The sequence below is a fragment of the Musca autumnalis genome, unplaced genomic scaffold (genome assembly GCF_047663935.1).
Source record: "Musca autumnalis isolate F117 unplaced genomic scaffold, ASM4766393v1 scaffold_2, whole genome shotgun sequence".
Lineage (NCBI taxonomy): Eukaryota > Metazoa > Arthropoda > Insecta > Diptera > Muscidae > Musca > Musca autumnalis.
In genome coordinates this window covers 44990745-44999109 of record NW_027411755.1, presented here as the reverse complement: position 1 = coordinate 44999109, position 8365 = coordinate 44990745, and positions in this window count along the sequence as shown.

Below are 8365 nucleotides of genomic sequence, written 5' to 3'. Positions count from 1 at the left end.
AGACCCTTTCTGAAAGGAAGGATGCCTATATGGACCCTTTCTGAAAGAATGGGTGCTTCTATAGACACTTTCTTGAAGAATGGGTGCTTCTATAGACCCTTTCTGAAAGAATGGGTGTTTCTATAGACCCTTTCGGCAGGAAGGGGTGCTTCTGTAGATCCTTTCGGAAAGAATAGGTGCTTCTTTAGACCCCTTCTGAAGGCATGGGTGCTTCTTTAGACCCCTTCTGAAAGAATGGATGCTTCTGTAGACTCTTTGAAGAAAAAGGGTGCTTCTATAGACAATTTCTGAAAGAATGGGTGCTTCTGTAGACCTTTTCTGAAAGAATGGGTGCTTCTAGAGTCCCTTTCTGAAAGATTGGGTGCTTCTATAGACCCTTTCTGAAAGAATGGGTGCTTCTGAAAGAAACGGTGCTTCTATAGACCCTTTCTGAAAGAAGGAGTGCTTCTGAAAGAAACTGTGCTTCTATAAACCATTCCTGAAGGAATTGGTGCTTCTATAGACCCCTTCTGAAATAAAGGATGCTTCTATAGACACTTTCTGAAAGAATGGGTGCTTCTATATACCCTTTCTGAAAGAATGGGTGCTTCTATATACCCTTTCTGAAAGAATGGGTGCTTCTATATACCCTTTCTGAAAGAATGGTTGCTTCTATATACCCTTTCTGAAAGAATGGTTGCTTCTATATACCCTTTCTGAAAGAATGGGTGCTTCTGTAGACCCTTTCTGAATAAAGGGTTGCTTCTATAGACCCTTTCTGAAAGAATGGGTGCTTCTGTAGACCCTTTCTGAATAAAGGGTTGCTTCTATAGACCCACTCTGGAAGAAAGGGTGCTTCTATAGACCCTTTCTGGAAGAAAGAGTGCTTCTATATACCCCTTCTGAAAGAAAGGATGCTTCTATAGACCCTTTCTGAAAGAAAGGGTGCTTTTATAGAATCTTTCTGAAAGAATGGTTGCTTCTATATACCCTTTCTGAAAGAATGGGTGCTTCTATAGACCCTTTCTGGAAGAATGGGTCCTTCCATAGACGCTTTCTGAAAGAATGGGTGCTTCTATAGACCCTTTCTGGAAGAATGGGTCCTTTCATAGACCCTTTCTGAAGGAATGAGTGCTTCTATAGACCCTTTCTGAAAGAATGGGTGTTTCCATAGACCCTTTCTGCAAGCTGTTATAGCAGCTATAGACCCTTTCTGAAAGAAAGGGTGTTTCTACGGGCAGCATGGCTGTACACGCGGAACTGGAAGCCGATGGTCTCAATGGAGTAAACAAGTGGAAGGCAAAGTATTCAAAATTGCAACAAATATAGAGAAATTTTAGTCTTTTCTTATTTTGGCTTATAGGACAAATGTTCTGTAGAGGGCCAACTATATAAATAATCCACATTTTAGCAAATTCCAAAGGCTTCACAAAGGTGAGCTCTTTCAACATTAATCCATTTAAATCTATTTCCGTTTACATATTCTTCGAATGATACCCTAAACCCTTTTCAAAAATCTTGATTTGTCAACAAAGGAATGTCATAATTCTTTTTCTTTACTTGTGCAACTGTCAAAGTGGCGACAATTTCTTTCTTAAAGAAGGAAAAACAAAAATTACAAAAACACAAAACAAAGCAAAACTTCCAATGTCCAACTGCCATAATAACAAATACAAATCATGTCATAATGACAACTGAACAAATATTTAATGGCGTCGAGACGACAACATACATACAACGTTCAGAAGAGGGCAACAAAACAGCAACGTTACCAACACACCTTGTGGCGGCGAACGAAAGACAAGAAACAAGCGAGTGAGTGCCAGTGCGGAGCGTGTGTATCACGGTAGTGACCAGAAAGTGTTAAATGACTTTCAAGAGGATTAAAGTGCAATTGTTTGTCTATGTACATTATACAATCATACATGTATATGAAAAAAAGTTTGGGGGGATTTATACCACTTTAAGGTAGACACAAAGATAACACAGATAGATAGATCAGGGAAAAGAGATGGATGGCATGTCCAGATTATGTACAATTTTCAAGAGACTGAATAACAAAACAAATACTACATAGTGAACAAACACATCGACGGTATGTGACAGTGTAACAATGGCACAACACAAACAACAGCAACAAAAAATAATAAATTCACTGTCCGACTGACAGACAGTATGATGATAAATGAGCTTATTGAAATACACAAAACGGTTACATTGAGACGCCATTAAATAATTGTAATGAATCAAAAATACAACAACAAAGTGGATAGATAGGTAGCAACAACACCACTAAACTAACCATCCATCAGTCTTTCTCTTCCTAAATGTATGTATGTTTGTATCTAACTATCCATTCTTTTCATTTATGGTGACTAAATTGAACTTTTGATAAAGCCTATTTACCTTCCAGTCGTAACCCTAACTTTTTGTTGTTTTGGAATTTTATGTAAAAAAGAGAAATAGTTGAGTAGGGAAAATACTCATAAATCATTATTAAAAAGCGGTAAAAATTAACGGCTTACACAAAAGCTTATATCTAATAAACAACAAATGATCATAGGCATTTATATATATGTATGTATGTGTGATTATGAATGTGAATTTTGTTAATGTCTAATTTATAGCGCCATCAATCTTCATAGATAATAAAAAAGTTTTGGTTTTGGAGGAGACGACTATTTTATACTCTATTTTAAGTGTAATGTGTGATTTTTAACACCTTAAATAAAAAGTGGTTTTCATTGGCTTAACATAATATCAAAACACAGTACCATCACATAATTCTCATTCACAATGTTATGTAAGAGGAACCACGATTGTCAACAATTTGGACATAGTTTTTAGAAATAAATGTTATGGGTTTATTTAGGCGTAAGTCCATAATTTTTTGCTTCAAATATTTGAGAAACAAAATGTTTAAAATTGGTAATGAAATTGATTACAATGGACTGAGCCCCTAATCAGGGTTTCGGAGTTGGATTCTAGCAAATTTTGCTGGAGTCGGAGTCGCGAAAAAAAGCTCGGCTCCGACTCCGGGCAAAATTATTTTTTATACCCTCAGCATTTATGCTAACGAGGGTATATGACGAAAAGTCAAAAAAATTTAACATTGATGAAGCCAAGGTTTGCACTGTTATAATTCGCGAAATACTGCAGTGTACCACGAAATATGACCATAGTTGGATCAAACGAAGTGTTTTTAATCAAAGCTCAAAAATGTGGCTAAAAAAGTTAATTTGCGCGGAAGTTATGACCGCGTAAATGAATAAAAATAGTTAAAAACACTTTGGAGCAAACGAGTTTTTTTACGTTGTTATTCTATTGGCGGTTAAACCGTTTAAATTACGGATATCTGTCCAAAGCAAAAGTAGAAGAATACAAAATGGAGATCACACTTCTAATGTATCACTTTTCAAAATTTCCAATGCATCCACCTTTTATGGATGCTGACATTTTGAAGCCAGATTTTAGGTGTTTTTTGTATTTTTGATCTAACTGCAACGCGCAATCGGGTATTTTAGAAAACATATACTAGTATTAAAGTACTAGCGATTACGCATAATTTGATATGTATATTGACTATGTAGCCCAGACAGCATCTCAGTAATCCACCGCCAAAGGCCAAAATTTAGTGCGATATTTCTTCGAAAACCCCAATTTTTTGGGTACAGTATTTACAATGTCCTTTTGATTGTGCTGGGACCCCCAGATATTTTAGTTTTTTGGCGGTCCGGATCATATAAATCATAGATCGTGAAAATCCATACACTAGAACGGTGAAAACAGCAACTGCAAAAACCGAAAAATGTGCGTAAAATATTTTTGAAAATATCGCGGATTAAATCGCGTTTTCTGTGGATCATTTCCTTTTCAATGAAGAGACTGAATCATCAATCGCGTTTTGCGAAAATAGTGGGTTAAAAAATTCAGTGGCATGGGAGCTTTATCCGATTTATCCCAAAAATAGTGTATGATGCTACATCCACAGTTCTTGATGGATTTTATCGAAATAGGTTTAGATCGATGTATTTTTCATGGATGATAGTGAAATCGGATGCGCATAAAAAGTGTATGCACTTTGTTCAAATTATAAACGTTATACAGTTTGTTGCACACTAAACTGCAGACGATGCTACATCTTAGCGGCCAAAGTAAATCCTAGCAAATGTGTACAAATTAAAAGAGAAGAATTCGCTGTATTGGTAAACCGCATGCGCATCAAGTGATTTTGAGGATTTCGCGATTTACACGTATTTCAAAATGAACATTAACCGATACAGTTTTATTTCAAGATTATAACCCATTTAAAGGAAACCAACATTTATTTGAACGATACCCATATCTTCCGCTAGATGTTAGCGTGTATCCATGAAGTGATTAGAATAAAAAATGTGTTTTTTGCGTGAAATGTACCTAAAATAGAAGAATAACTCCTACCTATGTCTCTTACATTTTCTTCAAATGACTCACAAAATAAATTTTAATACATATTTTCTCTTACAAAAATTTTATAACTTTCCTCAAAATATTTTTTTGTTTTTGCTATAATATGCAAAGCACTAAACGGATATGTATAGTTTTGGTTTCTTTTGAATCTCTGCGATGTTTAGATTACGTACATAATTTTTATATATTTTTCAGATGCATAAACAGGTTGAATGTTATTGAAACAAGTTGCAAACTACCAACTGTTTGGAATTCTTTCCTAATTTCCGCGAAAATGTGCAACTTCTTCACTAAAGTTATGGGACCTCAGTAAACATATAGTATGTAGGAAGCCATAAATTAACAATGTTTCTCGATATAATGAATAGCGTTTTTATAAGATTTTTCTAATAATCAGAATTGAAACCGCCATAACTTTTGCGCGCAATATCCAAAATTAGTATCTCGAACTGATTTGAGAATGGGAATTTTTTCTCAATCCATGTACCAAAAATCTTTCATGTAGCGTCAACTAAAATTTTCAATTTTTTTCAAATGGAATATTAAACAAGTGAGAAAAGTCTATAGTCGGACGGAGCCGACCATGGGATACCCTATACCACTATCCCTGGACAATCGCTCTCCACGGAACTTCTTTTCAATGATTGTGAAAATTTAATTATCAAATATCAGAGATGTAATGTATAATACTTATGACCAAAACAAAAAAGTTATCTAGCATGACAAAGACATTTTTGTAGCAGGAGAAGAAAATTTAGTTCACACAAACTAAAATGTAAAGAAGCCCACTTAATAAGTGGGGCGATTTGAACACCATCACGGGCGCCTGGAGATTCTGATTCTTGGGATTGTACTGAACAAAAAAGTCCACTAGACCATATGTCCACGGTGAAAATCGAGCCCCCGGATTTTGACTTGAAGTTTTTTTTTTCAAGGTTTTTTGGATATTTTGGCATATATGTAACAGCCAAACCACTGAGATTTTCCAATACAAAGACAAAAATTGTAGCCAAGACAATAATTAAGAACTCTCTAGTACACAGCAAAAGCATTGGAACGCTCCTTCAGGCAGTTATGGCCTCGTTAATGTGCAAATTTTTCGGAAAATATCGATAAATTACACTGTGCTACAAAATTTGACTCAAAGTCAGTGGATGGAAATTTCCATTTGGAGATGAAAGCCCTTGGTGAGTGCACTAAGAACGCAAAAGGGATTTTTCAGGATAGGTCAAGTTTCTGAGATATGGTTTGGCCAAAATATCCTTGAAAAAAATTTCAAGTCAATATCCGGGGGCTCGATTTTCACCGAAGTAGACTTTTTTGCTCAGTACAAACCCAAGAATCAGAAACTCCAGGCGCCCACTATCACTTTTACCTTCCATACAAATCGCCCCGGCCTACCACTTATGTAGTACTACTACTTCCGTTGTTTAACCGCTACGTTATTGAAATTTTTACCAATTTGACACAAAAGTTTCAGTCCATTTAACCCGCTAAATATTATCTGATCTTCACGTTGGTTTGTACGCTTCTTCTTCATCATAAACTCAAACTTTGTTTAAAATTTTGCGGGTTATTATTTTGATCTACAGAGCCGCTACAAAATTGGTTAAAATTTTGTTTTGGTCCATTTTATCCCCTGAACATTTCACGATCATCACCAAAAACTAATCATTTCTATTCTGGTCCGAACCTAACCTCCTTAAAAAATTCGTTACAATTGGTCCATAATTGCGGCCTTAAGCTTGTTTAAATTTTTAATGGACGGACACACATCGCTATATCGCTTTATCTCGTCGAGATATGAATTTTGGCATACCAAATAAGGGGTCTATGCGAATATTTCGTGGTGTTACATAAACTTTTTGGAGAGACAATATGTAGCATGGGATAAAAATGTGGTTCACTACACAGAACCCATTATATATTAGGCAGTAGGCCCGTTATCTAGCAAACACTTTATTGCAATTTACATCAGAGGAAAGGTCAGTAGTTTTTTTTCCATATGTAGGCTACTTTGCGAAATAAATGGTAACATGGGGCGCCTTCGCCACGTTTTTGTTCAAAATGTTCTCATACAGACACCGTTAAATTTTTTTCAAATATTGTTTTTGGCTCTCCGCCTATGGGGCAGGTTCGCCATAGATAGTGAACATTCTCCAACGGACTCTTAAACTGTAATTTACCATACTTCTTCCATAAATACCAACATTATGCAAAAAAGAAACATGTTTTCTATTGAATGATCAAAAATGATTTTAAAATGCATAAAAAGTAACCGATTCTAGCGGTTATTTGAAGTAGGTACCTTGTGTTTAGGTACAAAATATAATAACTAACAAAATAATATAACTAAAACAAGATACGTTTAGGATAATATTTGATTTTAACTTTAGATTATAGTGCGGTATATCTATGGTATAAAGAATTTAAGTTAAACATTACAAATTTCTAACATTAACACACCACGTCCCTATCATGGCGTAGGCGCCCCACCCCTTACATATTTCATAATATAAATACATTGACATTTGCAATTGATTTTTTTGTGCGAATTATTGGGATTTATATTCTTCAGTAGTTGTCTTCTAACGGTATAAAATGTGTTTTTGATATCAGAAAAGGTAAAGAAGATATCACAAAAAATACCTACTATAATTATTATTCCCAATATCCTGAAAACACATACATATGACACAACTGCAAACTTTTGGGAAATGATAGATCTTCATTAAACTCACAATTTTGCCTTTAACGGATTTTTTCCATCACTTGTATTTGGCTAGAAAATCGGCGCTGGCGTAGCAGCCCCAGTGGCGAAGGCGCCCCATGTTACCATATATGTCCTCAAGGAATTAAAATATCGACCAAAAATAAAATTTTTATATTTTTCAGACAAAAGTAATGGTCCATTTCACCCGTTAAGAATATCAGATCATCATTCAAAATTGTAGGCATCTTTTTCGACTTATACTCTTACCCAGTGGAAAATTTCGTGACTATTGATGTATAATTTCGACTTCTAGCGAGTTTATTATTACATTACAAACAAATAACGGAATATATTAGGCTGTAACTCTGTTATCTGATCATGCACACCAACATAATTGGCATCAATTGAAAGGTCAATCGTTCCACTTTCAAGTATATCTCACTTGTCTGGAATGTCACTTCCAGGAATTAAGATATAAGCTGTATATTAAAAATTTTCACAATTTTCACACAAAAGTTTTGGTCTATTTAACCCTCTAAATATTATCTGATCGCCATCTCAAATTGCAAACTTCTCCCTTGTGATATACTCTTACCTCATATAAAATTATGCGGTGATCGGACTTCTATTGAGACCTACAGAGCCGCTAGAAAATTGGATAAATATTATGTTTTTGATTGCTAAGTCTGGAGTTTCCCCCATTGGCTTAACTTCATCACTTTCCTCTTTGCAGAGAAAAATGTTTACAAAACGCAGTGACAGCTTGCAAAATTTACTGATCGCTACCAATATCATGATTTCATCCCGGCGAAGGGAATTATCAATTGGCTTTTCAGTTTTTGAAATGATGATTTTTTAGTGAAAACCTGAACTCTTTAAGCATCGAGTATTCTCATGTTAATGAGAATGATGCTCACTTTTCGGCTTTCCCAAAAAAACACCAGAACAAAATATTTGCAAGCTGACAGCACGATTCAACTAAGAAATCATCGATTTCTGTTAAGTTGAAATAACATCAACACAGTTACCTGTGAGTATGTCGTTGGAATTTTATTTACAAAATTCCGTTTTGCGCGTGCCTTCGCTGTTATGTTTTTGGTCCTTTCACCCGCTAAATATTTCAAGATCATCACCAATAAGAATAGGGATCTATTCTGATCTGAACCCGACCTCCATACAAAATTTCGTGACGATCGGTCCATAATTGCGGCCTGGAGCGTGTTT